The following is a 27,186-nucleotide window of genomic DNA, read 5'->3' as shown; positions in this document are numbered from 1 at the left end:
GCGACGTTTTCACGCGCCCAAAAACGCGAAATGAAACTGCATGGAGTAAAATAAATATAAATATCTTCCATGGTGCGTGCTTACCCTCTTTTCAAAGAGCGTGCCGGAGAAAATAAACTAATGTTGTTTTTATTTCACCCGGAAAACACGGACGCGATTGTAAGACTATAGTCTTCAGCCGCAGCACACGCGTAGGTCGGATCTTTAGCCTTCCCTACCATAGAGTTAATATACTGAGAGAGAGAGAATTAAACATTATTGAGGGACCAGGCGCGCGTGCTTTTCGCCCATAGGTGGGTGACTTCCTCATTCCAGGTAGCCACTCTAGAGGAAAAGCGGGGCCGCGAGACCGCTAACCACAAGAACGCTGACATCTTGGAACGTTGTCATTCTTGCCATCACATATCAATCCTAAAGAAGCATCTGCACAATTAAAAACGCGCGGATATTGTTTTGTGTTTATTTTGAATACTTTTACGAAAGAATACGATGGCTATTTATGCAATTTACTGTGCACGGAAAGGAGGGTTTGCAGGCTGCTTTACCTGATGGCGCCACCATGACTGCAATCTCCGCCCCGTTCTGTCTTATCTTTCCTGCATTTCCTTCTTTCTCCCCTTTTTTTTCTCTCTTTCTTCTCCGGCTAGGACGCGATCATGCGTCCACCCGATCTAAAGGGTACGGCCACAACTCATCATCATCATCATCACAACTCATCATCATCGTCATCATCAACATGACCAACACTCGAGAGTTCGCTTGCGGCCGATTGCGCCGGTTTCCGCGTCGTCTTAAAGCCCCTAAATCTTCGTTTACGTCGTGTATCTCGTAGCTGTTGTAGTGTACCGTTGTGCGCGTTTTCTGTTGCCACGTACCACTCGACTTCATGTGACAGCCCTTTTTAGGGGCGAAGCTCCTCTTAGTCTAACCTTGTCACGTCTCCGTTGTCCGGCGTAACCACCTTTGCAAACTGCCCACTACTTCGTCTTTGCAAACATCCCACTACGACCCATCACCGATCCTTTGCAAACTGCCCACTACTTCGTCTTTGCAAACATCCCACTACGATCCATCACCGATCCATCACTTCACCGACCATAAAGCCGTTATAATGAAGTGGGAACGGAAGCCACGTGTAGCTACCACTTACGATTAATAAAATTTCTTGTATAAATATATACAGTGTTTGTCACGTCTTTGATGATGTACTGGGCTATCGCTTTGATTACTGCTGGGCGAAACCACTGAAGATTTCACGGTGTAACCATGATTGCTTCAGGAGCTTCGCCCAAGCTCTTCATCATTCACCCGTGTATATGCTGTGAATTTTTTTCTTTCAAGCTGAAACCTTCAGTGCAAACCAGGACGGACGGCAAAGAAGAGGTGAGACAAGCACTGAAAGTTAGGTCAAACAGGCGCTGCCGAAGTTTTTTTTTTTTTTTGGTCTTTTTAACGGCGATAAAATTTCGTGTGCCGTGTATCTTTAGTTTTGATTGAAGTTTTCGGGTGACGTTTCACTCACATTCGCCGCTGCATGCTGCAATAGACATTGTTCTGCTTTATGGCACTCTGCGCTGAAGTACGGCAGCAATGAGCTGAAAAAGAATGTGGATACAGGTGTCTCGTCATTGCAAGTCGAAGCACGTGGCGCGACCACGGCCTACGCACTTTGCTTCGAGCTGCGAATCTGTCGAGTGGCCTTTGTGCCAGCGAATGGAGAAACTTTATTCGTTATGCATTATTGGTAGGGCGTGCATAGTATAAAACCATGCACAAACAGGTGGAAATGTTAACTGTTATCAGTCGGGCCAGCTGCACAGACAATGCTGCACTAACGCACGGCTTCACGCATAAAAAAAACACAGCTGATCCCTGAACAGCGCGTAGCTGGCTTAGGTTTGTAGATTGAAACTGACTACTACCGGCAAATATAACGAGCATCTCAGGGTCTGGCAACGTTCATTTTGTTCCATCGTGGCGGAATTAACCCATGCGGTTATAGGTTTCAATGCACGGGCCCTATGGGGAGCTTTTCCTCTAGAGTCAGTATATTAACTCTGTGTTCCCTTCATTGCCAACAAAAGTTGTCCGCGAGTATAGTCGTGCCAAGCCTGAAGGAAGAGCGCAGCTGGGTGGCCTTCTTTTTTTCTCATTATTTTTCTTTCTCTTTGTTTTTTGTACCTCTATTTTGTATCTGTTTCTTTCTATTTCTTTCTCGTTTTGGCTTTTTCTTCATCTCTGCTTTTTTTTTTCTCTCTTTTTCTTTCTATTCATTTCTCTCTTGAAATTTGAATTTGTTCTCTATCTTTCTTTCTCTTTCTATATCTTTTTCTGTCTTTCTACCGAGTTATATCTTTATTCCCATTATTTCCCCTAATTTCTATAGCTTTCTCTCTCTCCATTTCTTAGTGAACCAGTGGTGAGCAGTGGGATGCCCAATTATTGTGACACACACCCCGTGATAGCCATTTCTTTGGCTAATTGTTGCCTTCTTCATTTTTAGTGTACCAGTGGTGAATTGTGCATGGCAAGGTTTTTGTGTTATGATCAGCTATTTATGTTATTCATAATCTCTTATCATGCCATGTAAATTTTGGTAGTCAACAAGTTAATAATATTGCCATTAGAGCTCCATGACCGGGTCATATATGTCATGGCGTACATGACGTCTTTTTGGTGTTATGACCAGACATTTTTTTCATCTTTCGCTGCTATCATGCCCTGTCAATTTTGTTATACATAAAGTTAATAAAACGGCCGTTATAACATTATGACTGTGTCATGTGTGTCATGGCGCACATGACATGCATGACATGATTTTCGCGTTATGACCAGTCATTCATGTTAGCCATGCGCTTCTATCATGCCGTGTCAGTTTTGGCAGACATCAAGCTAATAAAGCGGCCGTGAGAGCTCCATTCCACCAGACCGGGTCATGTATGTCATGGCCTATATGACATACATGACAAGATTTTCGTGTTATTACCACTCATGTATATTTTCCTCATGCTCTTATCATACCATGTCAATTTTGGTATACATGAAGTTGACCAAACAGCCGTTGTAGCTCCTGGACCATGTCACGTATATCATGGCGTACATTAAAGGCATATCATGATTTTCATGTAATGAGCAGTCATTTATGTTTTTCACATGCTCTTGTCATGCGTTGTCAATATTGGTACTCGTCAACTTCATCAATCGGCCGCGAGAGCACGAGGACCTACACAGCCAATGAGATAGATAGACCTATAGATACGCTCTATATGCCTTTATTTCGCCATCAGATGCTTCGTGCGTAATAATTAGTGTCTATTTGTTACCATCATTACATGTGCAAGCCCTAACGCCAGAAGAGATAAACTGAGCCAAATTACCGCGCATTTCGCTGAAAGTGTTTCATCTTTGCATGCCAGGCATTGGCACCGAACGCGAACGTTTGAACCAATATGGCGTCCACAAAAGCAGTGTCTCCACCATGGAGGAAGGAATACTACGGCATGGAGGAAGGAAAACTCAGGAGAGGCCCTATCGTATCCCAATGCATTGCGAAAAGTGTGGCGGAAGTGACGTCAGATTTATGGGGCAAACAAACCGGTATGGGGCAAACAAAACAGCAGACGCCCCGCGGCGTGCTCTCCGCGGTGGTTCGCTTCTGCTCAGATTTGTAGTCCCGGCGTAAACTTAGCGCGTATTGTGCGGTTTGCACGTAGTAAAACGTTGCAAGCAGATGTTTACCAGGCTGTTCGTGCGTGGCAGGCCCGAGCGAGCGTTTTTGTGCAACAGTACAGAAAGTACCGGTACGTGCCGTAATCAAAAACATTCAGCCCCTGCATCATTGTATTCGAACTCACCTAGCAGTGACTTGATCTCTCTTTTCCGTTCTCGTAGCCCGATTGCCCGATTAGCGGTTGCGGCGCAACGCCAACCTATAGTTGACGTAACTTCACGTCGAAAAGAGGACACCGCTGAATTGTACAGGCGATCGTGCACGTAAAGTTTGTAATTCCAGTGCGCACACAACACAAGCACGCAGCGAGCGCAAACCGAACAATACATACATCACGTAGTCCGATAATAACAACAAAAGTTTATTGCCCTTTCGTTGAACGACACAGCCTCTAAAACGTACGATGCCTTCAGCGCATGTTATGTACGGCGCGTCAGACGCCAAAAACAAAAGTTCATATGAGTTCTGAGTTGACAGAATGAGTAACAAGCAACAGAGCGCACATCCGAGAGCTTCGCACGCAAATACCATGCCTTAGTGATCAGAAATGAAGCGAACGTATACGTACACATGAAAAGTGACACCCGGTACTGTCCGCGTGCACGCGATTTGCACCGGGTATACGCAACAGCTGGGCATTGCGTAGCTTTCCTAAAGAACACACACAAAGAGCAGCATGCGTGAATCGACTACACCGCTCGCACGGCAAAAAACAAACAAACAAACAAACAAAAAGGCTGCAAAGTTTCGCGATGCGCGCATGCGCTTGCAAACATCGAGACGGAAGTCGCGAAATGTTTCGCTGCGCCTTCACTAGGAGGCAATGCGGGTGTTTGCGATGTGGAGGCTTCATGAATGTGACGTCAGGGCCTCTCCTTAGTTTTTCCTTCCTCCATGTACTAAGGAGAGGCCCTGACGTCACATTCGTGAAGCCTCCACATCGCAAACACCCGCATTGCCTCCTAGCGAAGGCGCAGCGAAACATTTCGCGATTTCCGTCGCGACGTTTGCAAGCGCATGCGCGCATCGCGAAACTTTGCAGCCTTTCTTTTGTGCGTTTTTCGCCGAGCAAGCGGCGTAGTCGATTCACGCGTGCTGCTCCTTGTGTGTGTTCGTTAGGAAAGCTACGCAATGCCCAGCTGTTGCGTATACCCTGTGCAAATGGCGTGCACTGCGGAAAGTACCGGTTGTCACTTTTCATGTGTACGTACACGTTCGCTTAATTGCTGATCACTAATGCATGGTATTTGCATGCGAAGCTCTCGGATGTGCGCTCTGTTGCTTCTTACTCATTGTGTCAACTCAGAACACACGTGAACCTTTGTTTTTGGCGTCTGACGCGCCGTACATAACATGCGCCGAAGGCATCGTACGTTTTTAGAGGCTGTGTCGTTCAACGAAAGGGCAATAAACTTATGTTGTTGTTATCGGACTACGTGATGTATGTATTGTGCGGTGTGCACTCGCTGCGTGCTTGTTGTTGTGTGCGCACTGGAATCACAAACTTTACGTGCACGATCGCGTATACAATACAGCGGTGTCCTCTTTTCGACGTGAACTTACGTCAACTATAGGTTGGCGTTGCGTCAAATAGCTACAACGCTCACTCCATATACACGAACAAAGAACCGCTAATCCGGCAACAGATCGGGAAATCGGGCTACGAGAAAGGGAAGGCCTAACGCCCAGCGGAACGCGTAAGTCACTGCTGGCTGAGTTCGAATACGATGATGCAGGGTCTGAATGTTTTTGATCACGGCACGTACCGGTATTCTGTACTGTTGCACAATAACGCTCCACGAAGAATTTCAGCACGCAGCGCTCGGGCCTGCCACGCACGAACAGCCTGGTAAACGTCTGCTTGCAACATTTTACTGCGTGCGAACCGCACAATACGCGCTAAGTTTACGCCGGGACTACAAATCTGCGCAGAAGCTAATCACCGCGGAGAGCACGCGGCGGGGCGTCTGCTGTTTTGTTTGCCCCATACCGGTTTGTTTGCCCCATAAATCTGACGTCACTTCCGCCACACTTTTCGCGATGCATTGAAATACGATAGGGCCTCTCCTTAGTATTCCTTCCTCCATGGTCTCCACCCTGTTCCTTGGATAAAACGATGCAGGTGCGTCGGTATTGTTGAATACGTGCCCCCCGCGCTCCGTCCCTCTCCCCCCCCCCCCCTACCCAGAACAAAAAAGCATTCCTGGCCGAAGCATCGGGAACTAGAGCACTGCACGGGCCGATTTTTCCGGCCCGGGCCCGGCCCGGCCCGAAAACGCCATGCTCCGGCCCGCCCGAGCCCGGCCCGGCGTTCCTAAATGTGGCCCGTACCCGGCCCGGGCCCGAAAGGTTTGGGCCCGGCCCGGCCCGGCCCGTTTCAGCTATAGTTATGCTTTGAGCATAAAGGAGGCACTGTCCAACCTTCGGTTATTGTGAAGATACCTGCCGCACACAAGATATTTTCTAGAGATTGTTTTAGGAACTTTTTTCAGTGTCACGACTTTCACCGGTACTGTGTATACTTTCGGTGAATTACGCGCGTAACACTCTTGCGAAATGATGGCAGGGCAATATAAAATATAATTGGAGTCATAGCTGGCTCTTTCATGTACGCACGCAGTGCTAACCACGCAATCTCATTTTTGCATTTCAAAGAACAACTACAAAATATAATACCTGCATAAAGTGGAGAAAAAAGCATGGCAGACATTTTTAAATTGAGTCTACATCAACTGCAAACGAGCTAGGGCTGTTGAGTAAAAGTAGCAAGTCTCCTGCAAACCTCATCTATTTCAATGGGGAAGAAAACGTGCTCTATCTGCTTCTGGGAGGAATACGCCAGGCTGGGCAGCGTTACATAAATTAGAGCTGTCGTGTTGACTCCTTGGAAGGCAACTGCACCCAACCTACACTACGTTTTCGTGTTCAAAACAATAAGGTTCTTTGTCCCACCCTTCTTCCCCGAGTCACCGCCACCGTCACCGCCACTCGGGAAAACGAGTGTCTCTATTGTCTGGCGCATCGCCACTAGTAATGGGAAAATCAACAACGGCGTTTGCCCTGGGATAAGAGTCGCTCTGCATCTTGCACTTGAAATGCACGAAAAACAGCTCCTGGATGATTCCACGTAAGATCGAACAATCGATGGCTGATCGACCTCTCAAATTTATTTCAAAGTTTTATATATTATTGCTTGATGAGTGGAAAGAAGAGATCCGCAATTTGTTTTGCCGCCAAAAATTTTTTCGAATCACATGAAATCAATAATGGCGAAGAGGTGGAGTGGAGCGCTCATCCGCTCTGCTGTTTTGGCCAACTTTCGTTATGCATTGCACAAAATATATTAAAGTTAGGTAGCTGACATTTCTTTAACTAAATATATGCATGTTTTTGCTTCTGCTCAGGTATTTTTAGTTTTGATGTGTAGTGTAGATGTTTTTATAAAAAACCTCAAAATTGGCCGAGGAGACGTTATTTTCTTTACTTTGAAGGTCTTTATCTCGACAAATCCTTGTAGCAGAGCGACAAAAATTGCGCCTTACGTTCTTCGCGTGCTTATCTACCACACTGCCGAATCTTATATTTATATAACCTTTCAGTAAAGAGATATGATCGGGCTAAGTCAACGAAAACACCGGACAATGAAAACTTCTGACGACAATTAAAAAAAAAACGTTTTTCATATTTCTTAAACTTTGTCCACTTATTGTCCTCCACATCAGCTTTCATAATCATTGAAAACATGTTGCATAATGTCGTTGCACTAATAGTTACGACACCCCCAATGAGACCCTTGGGCAAGGATTGGCAATTCCGACTTCTTGCCCAGCAAGTGTATAAAATGCAGGCAGGATTGAATTGTTTTTTTATTAAAAGGCCAGCAGGTACCGAAAAAGGTGTCGCCGGCACTGAAGACTTTAATTTTGAAATTATTTGGTCACTGCAGCGGCCACGAGCGCGGGGCTACCGAGCAGGCGCGCGCGCACCCGAGATGCTCGTTGTAAGAGACGGCGCAGTGAGAGCTCGTTTTCGCGTCCTCCGACCGATTGAGTTGGAAACAGCAACACCTGTCGGGTGACATGAACGCACGTACACCGGTAGTCGCAGTGATCTGGTTAATGACGTCGATTTCTTTTTCAGGGGGCATACGAATGTCATCGTTAAACTGTGCGTTCCGTGAAGATCTTTCATGGCAGTGGTTGCAAAAGCACGCGTAGCACAAGTAGTCCGTCTCACTGGCAGTCACTGATCTTTCGGGCGTTAAACGTTTCTTCAAAGCGTATATGCCTAGGTCGGTAACTCTACGCAATTTTGGCTTCTTTGCAATAATTAAAGGAGTACTGACACGATTTTGTGATATCGCAAAAGGGACATTTTTTGCTTCGTTGGTGTGCAGTCTCAACGCTGTGTACACACTGGAGTCGGAGAACACGTATAAAATATTTTAATTTGACTTTGAAGTTTTCATCGCTGAGCATCTGCAAGCTCCACTGCAAGGACATTATCCCGACGAGTCAAGACAGTTCCCCCGAGTATGCAAGTTCTGCGTCCTGCATGCAGCCTAAATCGCAGAAATCACTGCCAGGGTCACAGGACGACAATTCACTCATCGTTGTTTATGTGCACCACGAGCACATGACGAATTTGCTGCTAGTACGTCGCGAGTTTCTATATCTCCGTGACGTCACACTGCTATGAAACGACACTAAGAAGCCACCCCCTCGATATCTAAACCGAAAGTGTTTTTTTAAGGTGGCGCAAATTAAAATATATACGATGCATTCCCAGGCACCACAATAGTCGTTTTAGGATTCTCGACACCAGTAGCTTTATTTAGAGCAACAATCCGAAATTTTTAAAAATTCGTGTCAGTACTCCTTTAAGCTTCTTGTGCTTCGAAAGGTAGTCTCCACAATACACTCATTCCGAGCTATACTTTCTCGCCATGAGACGCGCAGGAGGAGTAGAGTAAGAGCAAAGCACAAAGAACTATCCGCGCCGAAGGAAGTATGAACAGCGCTCTGAACGCGTGGCTAGTTCAGGCCGTCTGCTGCCGACATCTAAGATAGGCAAGCGCATCCGGTTACCGATAGTTTTGCTTTTCTTTCCTTTGACATTCTATATTTTGCTTTGGCACTGGAGCGCCACGTTAATCCTTTCCACTGATCGCAACTGGCGCAGCGCAGTTTCTCTGGCAGCAGCGTGCGTGAAGCGAGCGCTCATAGCTCCCCTAGTAGCCCCGAGAAGTTGGGGTGGCGCCGCCTGGCGAGAGGCGTGGATGACGTCACGGCAAGGAATCTTCGACGCCCGCCGTGACGCGCCGGCATACCACGCGCTTGCTTCGCGCGCTGTTCCACTGTTTACGTTCTGTTTTTTGCCTGTCTCAAGCTTCAGATGAATGACGAAAACAGCATCGATAATGTTCCTAGTAAAACGACAAAAACTTTATATGCATTTTTTCTTCACAGTCCCCAATGGTGTCCGCACGCCGTCGTGCACACTTTGAAAGGGGTGATCAGGTTTGTTGTTGTGTCGTGGTGCTAACTTCGGGGATGGGTCTGATTCCCGACCACAGCAGCCGCATTGCGACGGGTGTGAAAAGCAACATTCCTCTGCTTAGATACAGGAGCACCAGGGGCGTAGCCAGAAATTTTTTTCGGGGGAGGGGGGGGGGGGTTCAACCATACTTTATGTATGTTCGTGCGTGCGTTTGTATGTGTGCGTGCCTATATACGCAAGCAAAACTGAAAAAGTTCGGGGGGGGGGGTTGAACCCCCCCAACCGCCCCCCCCCCCTTGGCTACGCCCCTGAGGAGCACGTTAAAGAATTCGAGGTGGTCAAAATTAATCTGCAGCGTGTCTCGCAATCATGTCGCGGTCTTGATACGCAAGACACCTTATTCACATTATTAGGTTACGTTGTTCATGGGTGATTCCTCTAAAAAATATGATGGGTTCACCTCCACAAGTGTTATTTGCATCGGACGCATCCGCGATCGGCGGACAGCGTTCTTGCCGGTGTGCTAAACACCGCGCACGATTACGAAAGCGCATGCAGTATTGAGCTTCGCAAAATATCTCGAAAGCGCTTGCCCGAGAATACCGCCGCAGTTGTTGTGTTTGTTTGTTTTTTGTGTACTCGCTCACTCATCATGTTGTTTAGTTTCACGTTTTTCGCGCAATAATTTTGGGGCTTCATTTCACAACATAAAAAGGTTGAGGTTAATTGCGGAAACTCTTTATTGCTGTCAGATTCTGTCTTCATGCAGCATAGTAGCAACGGCGTTGTTACACTTGTATATTCTATAGGTACTAGTTTAGGTAGCCAGCTTGTAAATTAATTTTCTTTGCATTTGATATACCCCTGAGCATCATCAACCTTTATGTGGACATGACGTGCGAGACCATTAATTGACCCATTAAGGCGAATGACGTTTAATTATTACGTGGGCCACGTCACTGAGAGTGCCATCGAAACAATTCAAAACGCTCATATCGACTTTCAGGTGTTTGTTTAGCAGGCGATTGCTATCAACAGTGCTTCCACGTGAATTTAACATTAAAGCTTGTGACCAAGCGGTTGATCGGACCAGCAGTTCAGCAAATCAGGGTATACAGCAACATAATCCCAGACATGTACTCAGAAGAAATCTTTACATAATCCAAGTATACCAACACCTCAGAATTTCCGAGACCATTGTGTGCGTGGCAGTATTATTTTGTTTAATATACCGGATGTATTCAGTGACGAGTACTCAGAAGAAATGTTTACATAATCCAAGTATACCAACACCTCAGAATTTCCGAGACCATTGTGTGCGTGGCAGTATTATTTTGTGTAATATCCCGGATGTATTAAGTGATTCTTTACGATAGACAGATTCATCTAAAGTCTCCTGTAGCAGAAAACGAAATTCTGTCAAATCACCTATATAATCTGCAAAGGCAGACATAACTTGTACGATAAACCGCAATGTAGTTAGTGAATTGAAAACGTCCTAATTTGTAATCTTCGGGACGCGTGTTCTAACCGTGGAGTCTACGCCAAGTTGTAATGAAGTTAGAACCATTAGCGTAAATTATTTAGCACCGATGTCTTGGAGTACGCGGTGAAAACAACAAATGTCTTGCTCTCGTGCATCACCATTTTCACGGTGAATCTTCCGTTCGGACGGGAATTCGCCCATTATAAGCTATATTATCCAAACTTTCTACAGCTTTCGCTAGTAGTGCAAACTTCCACCTTCTACCTTGGGAGATTTGCGTCGCAAGAATGAGCAGTAATCACGACCGTGTCGCGAAAGAGCGGGTACGCGGCGGGCGCAGAAAAAGGCGATCCTCGGCCGCGGAGCAAGCGAGTCCTTGCCGTGACGTCACATCGCCGCGACTTCCGCGCCGCCAGTGTTCGTTCTCGGGGCTATAACAGAGGGCGGATAGAATAGCCACGGCCGCTGGATAAAGAGCGCACGGTACGGCCTGCCGCGTCGGGCGGCTTTCTATGGGAGAGCGCGTGTTGGCCCTAGTTGCAGTTGCGGCCGCAGCGGCGCGACGGGGCGGGGAAGGGTAAGGTCCCTCCATAATTTTTAAGGTAGCGACATCTGCCGCGCGCGCCACCTAGAAAGTTCCTGTAGCAGACGACGCCCAGGTTAAAGCACGGCATTCAGCTGGTGGAAAAATATCTGCACATGCTAGGAAATAAAAGCTACTGATGCCTGACTGTAATGAAGGCCGAAATAAGTCCCCAAAATGCTAAAGCTGTGCCTTTATTTCAAATAAACATTGAAAAAGAGAGCGGAAAAAATGTTTCATCGCCTACATTTGGCATGTTTACATCTCGTTTATTCGCGCTCGTATTACATTGCATTTGGAAACGACTTTCTCAACATGTTGTAAAACGAAGTTAACAACGCGCGCAGAGATAGAAAAGTCTAACAGTAGAACTCACTGCCGAAATTTATGAACTTTTATCGCTATAACAATAATAATAATTGCTGGGGTTTTACGTGCCAAAACCACGATATGAGTAAGAGGCACGCCGTAGTGGACTGCTCCTGTAATTTCGCGACTACCTGGGATTCTATTACGTGCACTGAATACGCGCCGTACACGAGCCTCTAGCATTTTCGCCTCCATCGAAAATGCGACCGCCGAGGCCGGGATCGAACCGCGTGTTTCCGGTCAGCAGCCGAGCACCGTAACCGCAGTAACTGTCATACCACGGCGGCGGACAAATTTTGATCGCGTGCAACACAATGCGGATATCTGTCGGCGAGTTAGTGCGCTTCCCTCGCTTTATTTACTTGCATGCTAGGTTCGTACTGCATGACCTACGTCAGCGGGTTCATAAAGCACTAGAATGAATAATCTCGACAAATGTGGGCCATCAAAACCAGCGCGCACGAATAAAATGCTATTGCAGCTCGGCACATGCACGCGTATGCTTTTTCTTGCGCCTTTGTGTCGCGTTACTTACCTCGCATAGTCGTGCAGTGGCCGACGGTTCGAAGTCTTTCCGTCCAATTCTGTGCAACCACACTTTTCTTCTGGTTAGGTTCTGTTTGCCCCGCGGGATGCAAAATAACTTCTTGCCGTCTTCCGTCCGGCACCCAAACGCGCAGCAACAAGGCATATCGGACTTTCCAGAACGAAATCACCGCACAACGTGCATAGCGGAACAGGCGAAGCGAGCGCTCTCCTCCCGGGGCGCGGGAACCTTCATGGCGGGGCAAGGTCACGTGTCACAGATCAGCCTATCGCGGGCGCCGTCGGCTTCATGAAAGCTTTTCGATACTTTTGAATTTATTGAGGGACTTTAGGGAAGGGGAAACGGGTGCCGGCGGCTCCGTTGGGGCAGCAGCCGCAGCAAATTAGTTGGTGGTGGTCACAACAGCGATCTCACTCAGCTGTTCTAAGCGGTTTTTTTCTATCTCATCTATCGCAGTCATGACATATGCATTCAGTTGAGTTCGTTCGCGTAATCTGGTTAAATAGCCACTTAAATTTCCGTGTACGTGCCGAGCTCCTGGCATTTTTTTTTCCAGGACTAACTTTTTGCTGTGTGTCTGAAAGAATATTCCACAATGCGCGTAGCAACATTATATGGCGCTGAATGTGTCAAAAAGTGGTTGTTATATTTATGTGCGTGTAATGAATGCATCGTTTGTTATTTTAACATATTGATTTCCGTGACATTTCTTCAGCACCTTTCTGAAAATGCTTGACAAGTATTTATTTGGAACATCTGACAATAGACGTTCATGTTCTTTATACACAGGAAGTGCATGTAAAAACATACGTTGAATCTTTTTCATGATGTCTGATACATGATACTGGGCCGAAAATTAATTCAGCTTCGGATGCTTGATACTAGCGGATTTTACAAATATAGTGACGCACTCCTCGTAACTTTGTTGAAAAGGCTGCGGAATTATATATTCATTAGAAGTGGCTTGCAAATATTCTTGACAGTTCTTAGCAGGGCAATGTCATCGAATTGATATATATATAAGGCCGATCACTGGAGTGACTAATATCTCGAAGAATCAAGCTACAACTGAAGTTTTCTTTAACTCAAGATACAAAACCACGAAATGGCGGGGATCAACTGAAGCTATATATATATATATATATATATATATATATATATATATATATATATATATATATATATATATATATATATATATATATATATATATATATATATATATATTCATGCGTGACAATCGCTTACCCGGTTTTTTGCGAGGCGGCCGGGTCAAGTGACAACAACGCTTTTATATTTACATAAGTATACTATAGTAGCACGCAAAACCACGGCTGCTGTAGGACAGTCAAGTACGTACCTTTGTTGGAGCGAGCACGGGTGCCTTTGTAGAAAATATATATAGAAAAAATAAACAGTAATAGATGACAGAACCACATGACTGAGACTGCCAGAAGACAATCACGTTGGTGTGCAACGAAGATTCACCAGTGTCTGTACAGCGGCTAACGTCAAAGGAGCAAAACGGAAGGTTTTACGGTCTGCACAGACTGGAAGTAGACATGGGAAGCCGAAATTTGGGCTCACAAGCTGGAGGCATAACAAAAGAATAATAAAAAATAAGAAAACAGAGACTAGTATAAGAAGCGCACCCTCCCCCCCCCCCCCCATTTTTTTTTGTTTACCGTATAGCAGTCAAAAGTGACCCACCTTAACTTTGTCCCTGTGAGTCGCTCGCAATGTGCGTGTTGGCTGCCACGTATATTTGTTTGAAATGAAACCTTGTCGTCGCCCACCAGCCGCTTTTCTGCACTTTTTTTGTCTCCGCATGTTTTGCTGAGGTAAGTTTGAGTCCGTGCCCCGTACCGCTAATGACCACAGACAACCCAACTCTCTGAATAAGGGATACACGCGCTTTTCACGGAAACCAACATAGGTACCACATGGCATCGCGGGGCAACGCACGCCACCGCAACGCGACAGCGTTCGTAAACAACCGGAACCGATGACAAAGGTGCCGCGGGGCTGACAGGTACGTGGGAACAAAAAAAAAAAAAAAAAACGAGAGATTAGAGAAAACGGGAAGGTGGTGTCAGGGCCGCTCGATTTCAACAGCGTTTGCAACAAGCCGCCGTTAGCAGCTAGCAGGGATGAGCCCTGAATTCATAATAAATAAAATAACTTCTCACATTTTGTGCAGATTTTATGTTCACCGTTGTATTCGTTACACGATCATGAAAACGGCGTAACGGGAAGAGACAGAAATACTGAAAAGCGCAGGAATGCAAGCAGTTGTGTTCGTGTGTTTTTCAGCCTTTTCGTCACTCTTTCCGTCTGACCGTTTTCATATTAATTAATCCGTAACAGCTCGCAGTCACTGAAATTTCAAAGTGACTCGAATCTCCTTCTATGAGATGGTCGCACATATGATAAGCAATATTTCATGTCAGTTGCATGCAATACCGTACCGTATGTGTACTATAAACATCTTTGGAGGAAGGAAGAAGTTTATCTTATTTTGTGTCAAATAAACGGCGGCCGCTGCAGTTTCTGAGATCACTTTTTTGAAATGAAATGATTAAATCTGAAGCAACATACTCAGAGCCAAAATAAAGAATTTCGATGCATTAGGAAAGGTGCAGCACCTCCAGGTTGGTTAGTTGTGGTCTTCTAGGATACCAGAAAAATATGCTCACGCGATTACTTCCGCAAAAAGCGATCGGTGCGCGAAGATGCATCTTTGGCAAGGCAAGAACAAAATTCCCAAGAGCTGCAAGAATGTACAAGAAATATCGGTAATTAACTGATGTGTACACGCTAGATAAATTTTAGAAGAAGATTTTGGGGGCGTCACATGAAGACGCACGCGCTCAAGCATAACTGCCGCAAGCGCGCCGCGCATGTGATCCCGCGGGCGTCCGCGAAACCCGTCCCCGCCCGGTGGCGCCGCGGCGGTGGTCCGGGAAACTAGGCCCGTCACGCCGGTTTCGGAGCACGCGGCAGGCCGTACCCGTGCGCTTTTTATCCAGCGGCCGTGGAATAGCGAAGCTCCAGTGCACGTGCGTTCAAGTCACCGGAGAGACGTTGCTGTTTCGAACTCAATCGGTCTGAGGACGCGAAAACGAGCTCTCACTGCGCCGTCTCTTACAACGAGCATCTCGGGTGCGCGCGCGCCTGCTCGGTAGCCCCGCGCTCCTGGCCGCTGCAGTGACCAAATAATTTCAAAATTAAAGTCTTCAGTGCCGGCGACACCTTTTTCGGTACCTGCTGGCCTTTTAATAAAAAAGCAATTCAATCCTGCCTGCATTTTATACACTTGCTGGGCAAGAAGTCGAAATTGTCAATCCTTGCCCATGGTTCTCATTGGGGGGGTCGTAACTATTAGTGCAACGACATTATGCAACATGTTTTCAATGATTATGAAAGCTGATGTGGAGGACAATAAGTGGACAAAGTTTAAGAAATATGAAAAATGGGTTTTTTTTTAATTGTCGTCAGAAGTTTTCATTGTCCGGTGTTTTCGTTAACTTAGCCCGATCATATCTCTTTACTGAAAAGTTATATAAATATAAGATTCGGCCATGTGGTAGATAAGCATGCGAAGAACGTAATGCGCAATTTTTGTCGCTCTGCTACAAGGATTTGTCGAGATAAAGGCCTTCAAAGTAAAGAAAATAACGTCCCCTGGGCCAATTTTAAGGTTTTTTTATAAAAACATCTACACTACACATCAAAACAAAAAATACCTGAGCAGAAGCAAAAACATGCATATATTTCGGTAAAGAAATCTCAGCTACCTAACTTTAATATATTTTGTGCAATGCATAACGAAAGTTGGCCAAAACAGCAGAGCGGATGAGCGCTCCACTCCACCTCTTCGTCATTATTGATTTCCTGTGCTTCGAAAAAAATTTTGGCGGCAAAACAAATTGCGGATCTCTCTTTTCCACTCATCAGGCAATAATATATAAAATTATGAAATAAATTTGAGAGGTCGACCAGCCATCGATTGTTCGATCTTACGTGGAATCACCCTCCTGAGATATTAATGACTCCCAAGGCAGCTTCGTCACCTGGCACGTAGTCTCTGTTTGGCGGAGTGGAACATGCCAAGTATAAGACGTACAAGACTCCACCAAATAAACCCTACGCTGGAACTCCGACCTCCATCCGGACTTCGTCGACGTGAAGCTTCACTTCTATGTCGGCTTTGGTTAGGAGTTGCCTTCACGAAGGCATACACAACATTAATTGGAGTGACCGACAGTGCAGCATGCGAGGTCTGCAGTACTGAGGAAGACATTGATCATCTGATATGCCGCTGCCCTCGATTTGCCTCTGAACGAGGAACTCTTTCTGAGGCGATGCGACGATTGGACGACCGACCGCTCTCCGTGCAGATGCTGCTGGAGCACCGTCCCCATCGCTCGGCGGCCCACAAGGCAGTTAAAGCACTTTAGTGCTTAAGAACTACGGGCCTTTGTGAACGCCTATGACTGTTGTACAGTGCCACCGCCACATACGTGTCAGCTCATTTATTGAGCATTTCCTTTTTTTTTTCCTCCCTCCCCCTCTCTCTCTTTGTCTCTCCCATCTTTCCACTCCCCTTCACTTTCCCCCGGCGTAGGGTAGCCAACCGGACTGCTGTCTGGTTAACCTCCCTGCCTTCTCCCTTTTATTGCGATAGCAATTATATGGACAGTCTCGGCTGGATTTTGCCGTCGCCGTCGCCTCCGTCATGCACCGTATATGTATAAGTATGTATATATATATATATATATAAAAGCCCCAAAGAAAAATAATTCAGAAAAGTCGCGGAATCGAACCAGGGACCTCTTGTTCCGCAGCAAGCGGCGCTATCCACTACGCCACGAAACGCAGATCCTCCTCGTAGCTAACGGCGAGCGTTATATACACACCCTTTAGCGCTGGACGGACTCGGAGACAGCAGGCGATAATAAACGTTTCTTAATTACCAGCGAGATGGCACTAGGAGCCCGACGGGCGCATTTAAAAGTCGTCGGCGAGCTCGCTCGCTTCTTATATTTGCGCATGGGAGAAGCTTGCGCTTCCGCTGTCTGCTCGCGCGGTTTTCTCGTGGTGAGGGGAAGAGGGATGTTTCACGCTTTCACCGTGATGTCCGCGCTCATGTTACGGAGCGTACGAAAGTCACTCGATCTCAAGGGACGCCGCTAAACGAACAAACAGAAGATGAGCACGAACTATCAAGTGTCACAGCTCGACACTTGAAGCACGCTAGTTTCCTTCGCTGCTTCGGCCGCCTTTGCAACAGAAGCGATGTTCAAACTGAGAGTATCCATTGGCGAGCCTCACTTCGTATAGCATTAGTTCCTTGCTATCGCATTCATTGCTTCGCCCTTGCGGCGAAACTGTGACTTTTTTGTGTTCCTTCCTTCCTAAGTCGCGTTGGCCAGTCTACGGGCATGCGAGCGTAGCTGCATACTCGAAATGTTTCCCTAGATACAAACGCGCACATCTTATACACACTAATCTAGGCAGTTTACCGTTGTTTTCCTTACACGGTACCCAAGAACGTCTTTCACTCACTATAATGGCGGAAACTTATATTAGGCGTTTCTTGAAATCCCATGTAGCATACCGATGGAGCAAAATTGTAGACGTCTTGTACTGTGCAATTTATATGCACGCCAATGCACTCCAGGTGGTTTAAATTGCCCGGAGCCCTCAACGACGGCGTCTCATATAGCCATGGTCGCTTCGGGAAGTTAAACCCCACAAAACAACAAAAACAAAGCTACACAGCGTACACACGCAATTATACCTATACGTATGAGACCCGGGCATAATACGGGCCTGGCTCAGGCCCGACCCCGACCCGAGCCCGAAGATCAAGGGCCCGAGCCCGGCCCGATCCATGAACCCCTTACCCGGCCCGGCCCGCGGGCCGGGCCCGGGCTTTCGGGCCGGCCCGGGCCCGTGCAGTGCTCTATCCGGAACTGCGTTAGAGCTGCCTAACAACAGAGCGAGAGGGGTGACGAACAACGGTCGTCGTCGGGTTCCAGTCGGGGTATTGTGCGCGCCCCGAAAATATTCTTTGACGTCGACAGTACTCGTTTCACTCGTGAAATGTCACACGTGGCCTCTGTCTCCGTCAGTCTAGTGGCGATATCGCGCCGTGCTTAAAACTCGGATGAGTACTTCACGCTTACATTAAAACCAAAGTAAAATATCCTAAAGGCAATGTTCGTCACTCATAATCGGTCAGAAGTGCCCACGCATGCAGGACTATCAAACAACACAAGCATCTCGAGTTTCCAAATTTTGTGTCAGGTGTCCTTTAATGTTTAGTGGCGCCACATTTGACGAACGTTGAAGTTAACATGACACACCTTGATATTTTTACAGCGAAAGCTGTTATGAGATCATTTCACCGGCCGTTTTTGGCGTACGGCGCCAAAAAAACGCCAGGCCTGCGCTGAAATCGCAGCACAGTCACAGCGAAAGCTCGAAGAGCGGCGTTTCTAGAGCCCGTTGTAAGCTCTCTTGGCGCTACAATAGATTACACTAGAATGGTACCCACTACGCCATAAATCACAATTTTTGTGAAGTTGGGAAGCACCTACTGAGACATTATTCGTCATTCTGCGGAGAAACGAGGCACCAGCTACACGTCTGTAAGGCATTATGTGCACTTTGTTGACGCGACGACTGATGACGATGAAGAATTATGGCTCATGCGCTTATGGGCTTCCTTGGCAACCAATACAAGTGCACTTGCGAGGAACCCACTACGCTATAAATCATTGTAATTTTACTGAGACCCCGAGGAAATGGATCATGCGCTTATGGGCTTCCTTGGCAACCAATACAAGTGCACTTGCGAGGAACCCACTACGCTATAAATCATTGTAGTTTTTGAGAAGTAGGGCAGCAGGCACTGTGCCATTTTTCGTCATTCTACGGGGAGCCGTGGTACCTGCTAAACACATGTAAGGCATTATGCGCACTTTGTTGATGCTGTGCCTGATGACGACGAAGAATTATGGCAGAGCCCTTTGTAATGGGTTGGAAGCATTCAACAACCTACTCGTTGCGTAATTCGCATTGTGTGACGTCTGGTTACAGAATTCGCGTTGTGCGACGATTGGTGCTTATTTTACTCTTCTACCACGCTATAGTGCATATGCTAATGTGGTTCCTTCCCGACATGAAGCCTGTATAGGACCTTTTTGCAAAGCAGTTTCAAGCACCGGCATGGCTCAGAGGTTGAATACTGGGTTCCCACGCAGAGGACCCAGGTTCGAACCTTGTTCCATCCTGGAATTTTTTTCTTATTTAGTTTTTTTATTATTTCGAGCGATACTGGTTACGGACACCGGCGGCGGCGGCGGCGGCGGCGGACAACTACGGCGCCAAAAACGGCCGGTGAAATGATCTCATAACAGCTTTCGCTGTAAAACGGCCGCTGCCGCCGCCGCCGGTGTCCGTAACCAGTATCGCTCGAAATAAGAAAAAAAAACGAAATAAGAAAAAAATTCCAGGATGGAACGGGGTTTGAACCTGAGCCCTCTGCGTGGGAGCCCAGTATTCAACCTCTGAGCCATGCCGGTGCTGAAACTGCTTTGCAAAAAGGTCCTATACAGGCTTCATGTCGGGAAGGAACCACATTAGCATATGCAATATAGCGTGGTAGAAGAGTAAAATAAGCACCAAGCGTCGCACAACGCGAATTTTGTAACCAGGCGTCACACAATGCGAATTGCGCAACGAGTAGGTTGTTGAATGCTTCCAACCCATTACGAAGGGCTCTGCCATAATTCTTCGTCGTCATCAGGCACAGCATCAACAAAGTGCGCATAATGCCTTACGTGCGTTTAGCAGGTACTACGACTCTCCGTAGAATGACGAAAAATGGCACAGTGCCTGCTGCATTACTTCTCAAAAATTACAATGATATATAGCGTAGTGGGTTCCTCGCAAGTGCACTTGTATTGGTTGCCAAGGAAGCCCATAAGCGCATGATCCATTTCCTCGGGGTCTTAGTAAAGTTGTTCACCCCCCCCCCCTGTCTCTCTCCCACGTCAACGTATGTTGTACAGCATGACGGGAGAGGGAAATAGCGACCGGGCGTCACCCAATGCAAATTACATAGCTGGTGAGCCATTTAAAGCTTCCAACCCATTACAAAGGGCTGAGCCATAATTCTTCATCGTCATCAGTCGTCACGTCACCAAAGTGCACATAATGCCTAACAGACGTGCATGTAGCTGGTGCCTCGCTTTTCCGCAGAATGACAAATAATGGCTTAGTAGGTGCTTCCCAACTTCACAAAAATTGTGATTTATGGCGTAGTGGGTACCTTTCTAGTGTACTTGTATTGTAGCCCCAAGAGAGCTTACAACGGGCTCTAGAAACGCCGCTCTTTCAGCTTTCGCTGTGACTGTGATGCGGTTTCAGCGCAGGCTTGGCGTTTTTTTCGCAGGTCACGCCACCCTAAAAAAACATTTCCTAGATTTATTATTTCTTAAAGATATTTTGTTTCGAGCACTGCTTCGTAAGGTTAGAGAGTACTGGTAACTACAAGACACTAGACGGCTCTGCTACTGCGCAATGCTTTGTCAATTAGTGTGTAAAAGGACAGAAATGTCAGCTCGCACGAGCCTCGCCCGCAGAAAAATGAAATAAATTCAATGCTCTCATGTAAATTTTACCATAAACATACAACTTTCTCTTCACAGAATCCTATAGAGAAGGGCTTGCTGTTTGTATATTGAAGATTTGAGTTTGAGCTTGGATAGTTCCCTCCCCTCGTCGGTAATGCGCGAGCAAGTAGCCATAAAGTGCCGAATTCAAATAGTCATAATCCATGAACTCTTCGTCAGAACACAAAACAACTTCGTGTAGACATAAAGTGCATAGTAGCCTGGAAACCCATTAGATATTGCTGTTCTACATTGAAAGCAAAAAATTATTTATTCATAAAATTTCATCGTTTTGCCCATTTTTATTGGAGCCTGCATCGATTTCTAATTGCTTTTCACGCAAAGTCTCTTGATATAAACCTTGCATGACGCTTCATTAAAAGGTAAAACAAATTTCATTTCGTTATGTTTATTAGTTAAACTCGCAGCACAACGGAGGCGTGTGGAGCAAGAACGCCGTTTTTTGCACACACTGCTTTCAATGAAATAACGCTTCAGACTAGGCGATAATATCAGTTGTCATTAGAAAGCAGAGAACGTAAGCTTTCGGATGCGACACAATTCACATGAATCTGATTGATGAGCGCAGCGCGTCTGCAAACAATAACTCAAATGCGGAGCGGGTGCCGCGGAGTGGTGAACCACAGCACTTTTTCATCTCCTCCAGGTTTGTTTTATTTTCGCAGGGAAAGGCGATGATTTCATTACATATTTACAGAGGTACGAGCTGGCTTTAACACAAACAATTAACTGGCATTTAATAACCACCCGATCTCTATGGTGCAAAGCTTTCAGAAAAACTCTTATCTCTAAGCTTCGTTCCTGTATAGCTACCATTCACTCCTTGTTATCTCATTCCCCTAAAAAGAGAAGTACCCCTACTTCTGTAAGTGCGACAGTAGAAAAACTAGTAACTTGACGCATAAGCATAATGCGCAGTATACTATAGGTAAAAAAAAAACAGCTATGCTACATGAATATAACTGCAGGTATTGCAAAATATACTGTGTTAAACATTACTTCATTATAATACTTACGAAAGAAAATGTGCCGACCGTGGTGTCTTCGAGGAAAAGCCGCACACACACATAAACAAACCCTGCGCGGTTGCGAATACGTTCCTCTGAAATGCTCACGCGTGAAGCAGGGTATTAAGCCTTTATCAGGCGTTCCCCGCTGTCGCAGTTACTACACCGGCACAGAAAGCCAAATACAATACTTTTATTTAGTCTTCACTACAATTTTTCGAAATTTCAAACACGTCATAGTTATTGGACATCGTGAAAGCGGTGTCTTTGCCTCTTTCATAGCCAACGCAGCACACGCGCCCTTCTGGGTCTCAGCGGGCATCTCAAGGTATGCAGCAGGAGCTCACACTCCGGGATGTTTTTCTTCTTGCAGAAGTTGCAGGTCTTCGGACTGTAGCGGCAGTCGTACAGCAGATGCTCCTCAAGACGTCGCAGCTCGTCGCGATACGAACAGCCGTGCTCGATGTTTGCACACAACACAACCTCTTCCTGCACATCGTCTGCGTATCCGGTGTAGGTAACGAGTTCGGACTCCACGAACGGGACACCGTCTAAGGGACAGACACCGTCTCGGGGCTTCGCTCCGTCCTCCCGATCAGAGATCTGCAGTCTCGCTGTGGCGGTGATGCTGTCTCGGCAACACTCGCAGAGTATGTCACCACAGGGAAGCGCAAAGGCCATCGTGGGAACTACGTTGCAGGCTGCACAGAAGTGAGTGGCAGGCAGTGGCTGGAGAAACCAGATCGGCCGTCGGTGCAACAAAGAGCAGTCCGATACACTGACGACGTATGGAGTCGGGCGGAGGTTCCCGGGGTAAGGCAGGGGTGACCGCAAAGCAGACTCCGTGCTCGAGGTGTTGGCCGTCTTCGAAGTCTCCCCGTTCGTACACGCCGCCGAGGATTCCTGCGAGGAGGCAGAGACTGGCATTCCCGTAGTCGTGTGTTGGTCGTTGCCTGCGGTGACGTCCTTGGGGTTGCAGTGGCCTTTTGCGTCCGACATAGCGATGGTTATTATTGAAAGATGTGGATACGAACTGATGCGCCCAATGTTAAGTCCAGCTTGGAAACTCCGACGAGTAATGCTGCCTAGTTGGTGGAGCCTGGTTATATAGCCGCCAAGAGGCCATCACTGACGTCACGAAATTCCGTGGCTTTGTAAAATGTCATTGTATTAGAAAAACGGGTTGGGGTCAGAGCCGGATACGACGGTTTCTATTCACTGCTTTTTCTTTGGTGGAAAAAAAAGGTCAACCCCCCTCCCCCCTTGGCAAAACCTCCCCCACCCCCTCAGGTTTGTGTTGTGGGTATTCTTATCATTGGTATTTGAGGGAGTGCAAATTCGACCTCAGAGCGCATGGAAGTGTACAGCCACGTGTGCTATTCGGGGCCGTGTGGAAACAAAGCAGCAACAAGGTTTTCTGGGAAGCATGCCCTGTGCAACAAGCTGGACGAGTCGACGTGGGATGTCCATTGTGACTAATTTGCGTCGCCTGGAAGGTATAGTTCTAACAAAGGGACAACCTCCCACACTGGAGAACGCCTCTTAAAGTTCCCCCCAAAGAAACAAGCACATTGAAGCGTGACCACCACATGGACAGTGGTCACGTTCCGCAGCTCGAGCGGATTATCAACAGCTGTTGGGAACGAACACAGGCGTCGACTTGGCGCCGTGGGAGCACGAAACGAAAAGAACACGTGGCCGCTCTTTTGGCCATTCTTACAACGTAAACATTCCACCCAGCCAGACAGATTTCTGTCGAAATGTTTACATTTAACGTAAACATTACCGATATGCGAACTCACCTGCGTGTATCTCTACGCATGTGAGAGAGAGAAAAACAAAGAGGAAAGGCAGGGAGGCTCACCCAGCTTTGGCTCGGTTGGCTACCGTACACGTGGCATGTGGAGAGTGGGGACTAATCGAGAAGTAAGAAGAACAGTAAGGACATTTCAGGAGCCCTTGTCCGATCGGGGAGACGGCGACAGGGGAAGCTCGGCGTGCATGACGAACTGCTTTTCTTTCTTTCTTTCTTTCTTTCTTTCTTTCTTTCTTTCTTTCTTTCTTTCTTTCTTTCTTTCTTTCTTTCTTTCTTTCTTTCTTTCTTTCTTTCTTTCTTTCTTTCTTTCTTCTTTCTTTCTTTCTTTCTTTCTTTCTTTCTTTCTTTCTTTCTTTATAGGCAGAGGGATTTTTTTCAGGCGGGATCGACGTGGCGTCTTTCATGTTCTTTCCAACGTTCGTCAGCCTGCAGAACTGCCCAACAAAAGAACCATCACCCGATCATAGAAACGCGGCTTAGGAATTCAACTTTCTCAAAGCCGGAATTTTCCTGAAATGAGCAATATCGGCCTTACGCATTGTGCAGCAGATCGCTTTTATTCCACCAACACAAGATATTGAATAAACCGCCCATAGTATTTGTACGGCTTCCTTTTGTGTGTTTGTGTGTGTTCGGCAGTCCAATGGGCCCGCGACGTGGCGGAGAGGCTAGGCCTATCTGTCCCGACGTGATAGCGACCCGCTGCGTGCTAGTTCAGGCCCCGAAGGACCTACATAAAGTTTTTTTTTTTTTCATTCCGTCGGTAGAATGCATTCGTATGCATTTTACCGGCAGTTCAGTTCACATTGGGAATACATGGGTGCGTGACCTGGTGTTCAAGAGGGGCGTAGCCAGGAGGGGGGGTATATATATACACACACGCACATACAAACGCACGCAGGAACATAAAAAAGGATCGTTGAACCCCCCCCCCCCTCCCGAAAAAAAATTTCTGGCTACGCTTCTGGTGTTCACGGCGCTCGCTTTCGGACCACGGGGACCCGTGTTCAAACCCCAGCCCCGGAAATAGAATTTATTTTGTTTTATTTATTATTTCTTTGGTGCGGCCGCAGCAGTCTATAGGTGAGGAGGGCTTTTTTGAACATCACGAGCTACAGGGTCAGTCAATACAAGCTTTGCCTGTCAAGCCTGTAGACGCTGTTGGAGTCCGATCGTTTTCAAGCAGCACCGTAAGGCTTCTCTGGCCTTGTGTATGCGCGAAGCCCTGGACCAAGGTCCGAGGGTCTTACTTTATGATGTGTTGCATCAAGACTACGAAGTTTGGCTCCTACAGAACACGTCATTGAGTATGGCAGGTTGGGCAGATGTGCTCAATTGTCCCCTCACGTCCGCATAAGCTGCATACCGCACTGCTAACCATTACATTGAGATAAGAAAATGCATTCCTAAATGCATTTCCATGCGACACAGCAAACACGCATGAAATGTGAAGGTGCGGTCAGTGTAGGTATTACCGAGCATGTAAGCGGCATTGTCATTTGCCGATATCGCAAAGACGTACTATCGTGAGCAGTATGAGCGGGAACACGAAACTCATCTGTATTCAACGAAAACCACGGTATGATGATTAGGGACGCCGAAATGGAGGACTCCGGAAATTTCGACCATTTCCATCGAAAATGCAGCCGCCGCGGCCGGGATTCGATCCCGCGACCTTCGGGTCAGCAGTCGAGCGCCGTAACCACTAGACCACCGCGGCAATTTCTGTACAATGAATTTACTTCTCTAAATATACTTCCCATATTTCGTTGACTTCGTCCTGCAGCCGCTTCTCCTTTTTTGCCTGTGTATGCTCCCTCGATGCTTCTCGATTGCTTCCCGGATTTCCTTGTTCCACAGACTTTTTGGTTTTCTCTTTCCTTTCCAGCAAATGATTTTTTTCTTCAACACTCGTCATTACTAGAAGCCCAATTTTTAGTCACTAAAGAAGCGAAATTTTAGGTGCCAAACATAGGCAGGAAAGCACGTTTTAGGTCTCCGACGTCATAAATGCAGGCACAATAACTTTTTACATAAATGCAAAAAAAAAAATTCAAGTCAAGGACGAGCGCGACCTGTATCTACGACAGGAAAGAAAAAAAAAGATGTCTTTATTGTATGATGCGCCACAAAGGCGGCAACAGTTGAACCACGGCCGGTCTGGAAAGGAAGGAGCGAGTGCGCGCCTCCAGACCGGCCGTGGTTGAACATGAACATAGCCGTGCAGTCGTCCTTTGTCCCGCATGGTTCGCAGAAAGCGGTCTCTCTTTTTATTTTATAGCATGATGAGTGCAGTGTACATGTCCAGTAAACACTCTCCAGGGTCTCTTTCTTTTCTATATGGCTGAGAAGGGCAGCACAGGAGCAGATAGCCAGAAGGGAGGAATGCCTCGCATTGGCTGGTTCTAATCGCGTGGGGTGAATTTCTCCCAAGCCGCCTGAACGTCACATTTTCTTTCTTTCGATCTTCACTCTCCTTTTCCCGGACGGCTCTCCACGGTTTCGCTTTCGCCAGCGCGGCGGCGTATATGGTGGCTGGCGCGTCCCATTTCACCGCTGCTAGCGGTTGTTTTCCGGAAGTTGGTTGAGCTAAAGCCTCTCTACCTTTCAAAAGTCGCGAAAGATGCGATAGGCCGGTTGGCGACACGTGACCGTTCCACCTTCGCGACCCTCCCCCCGAAAGAGTGCGCGATTTACGAACAGTAAATACGAGAAAAATAGGCCCATATGTGCCTAATGAGTTCAGTGACCTTGCCAGAACGTTGAAACACGGTTCAGCAGTCTGGTGATATCCAGCATAGCTCTGGTGGGCGAGGCTGTCTGTTCCACAGCAGATGACATAGGCTTCCCCGGCACCTGGACGCCGATGAAAACACAGCTTGGGCTCTTGTGAAAAACGAACACGGATGGGAGACCTTGCAGCATCGGCGGTTCAGATGTAGGCGGTGGGTCTTTGTCGTGGCTTATTCACACTTTGTGCCTTCCGTTTGCGTGTTCGTTGACCGAAGCTGACAGGACGACGTCGATGTTCTTGTGGTGTACAATTGACGGCTTTGTGCCTTTTTTGACGCTTTCTGTGATGCAGAAGACGTCTTTGGCGGTATATGGGCAGATGCTTTACATCTTGAATTTTTCTTTGGGTTAATGACCTTGTCTTCGGAGCTGAAAAAGAGTGGATTCAGGTGTCTCGTCATTGCAAGGCGAAGCACGTGGCGCGACCAAGGCTACGCACTTGCTTCGAGCTGCGAATCTTCGAGTGGCCCTTGTGCCAGCGAATGGAGAAACTTTATTCGTTATGCATTATTGGTAGGGCGTGCCTAGTATAAAAACATGCACAAACAGTGGAAATGTTAACTGTTATCAGTCGGGCCAGCTGCGCAGACAAATGCTGCACTAACACCGGCGCACTCTAAAAAACACAGCTGATACCTGAACCAGCGCGTA

The sequence above is a fragment of the Rhipicephalus sanguineus genome, chromosome 8 (genome assembly GCF_013339695.2).
Source record: "Rhipicephalus sanguineus isolate Rsan-2018 chromosome 8, BIME_Rsan_1.4, whole genome shotgun sequence".
NCBI classification, from domain to species: domain Eukaryota; kingdom Metazoa; phylum Arthropoda; class Arachnida; order Ixodida; family Ixodidae; genus Rhipicephalus; species Rhipicephalus sanguineus.
Note: the sequence above shows the minus strand (reverse complement) of the source record.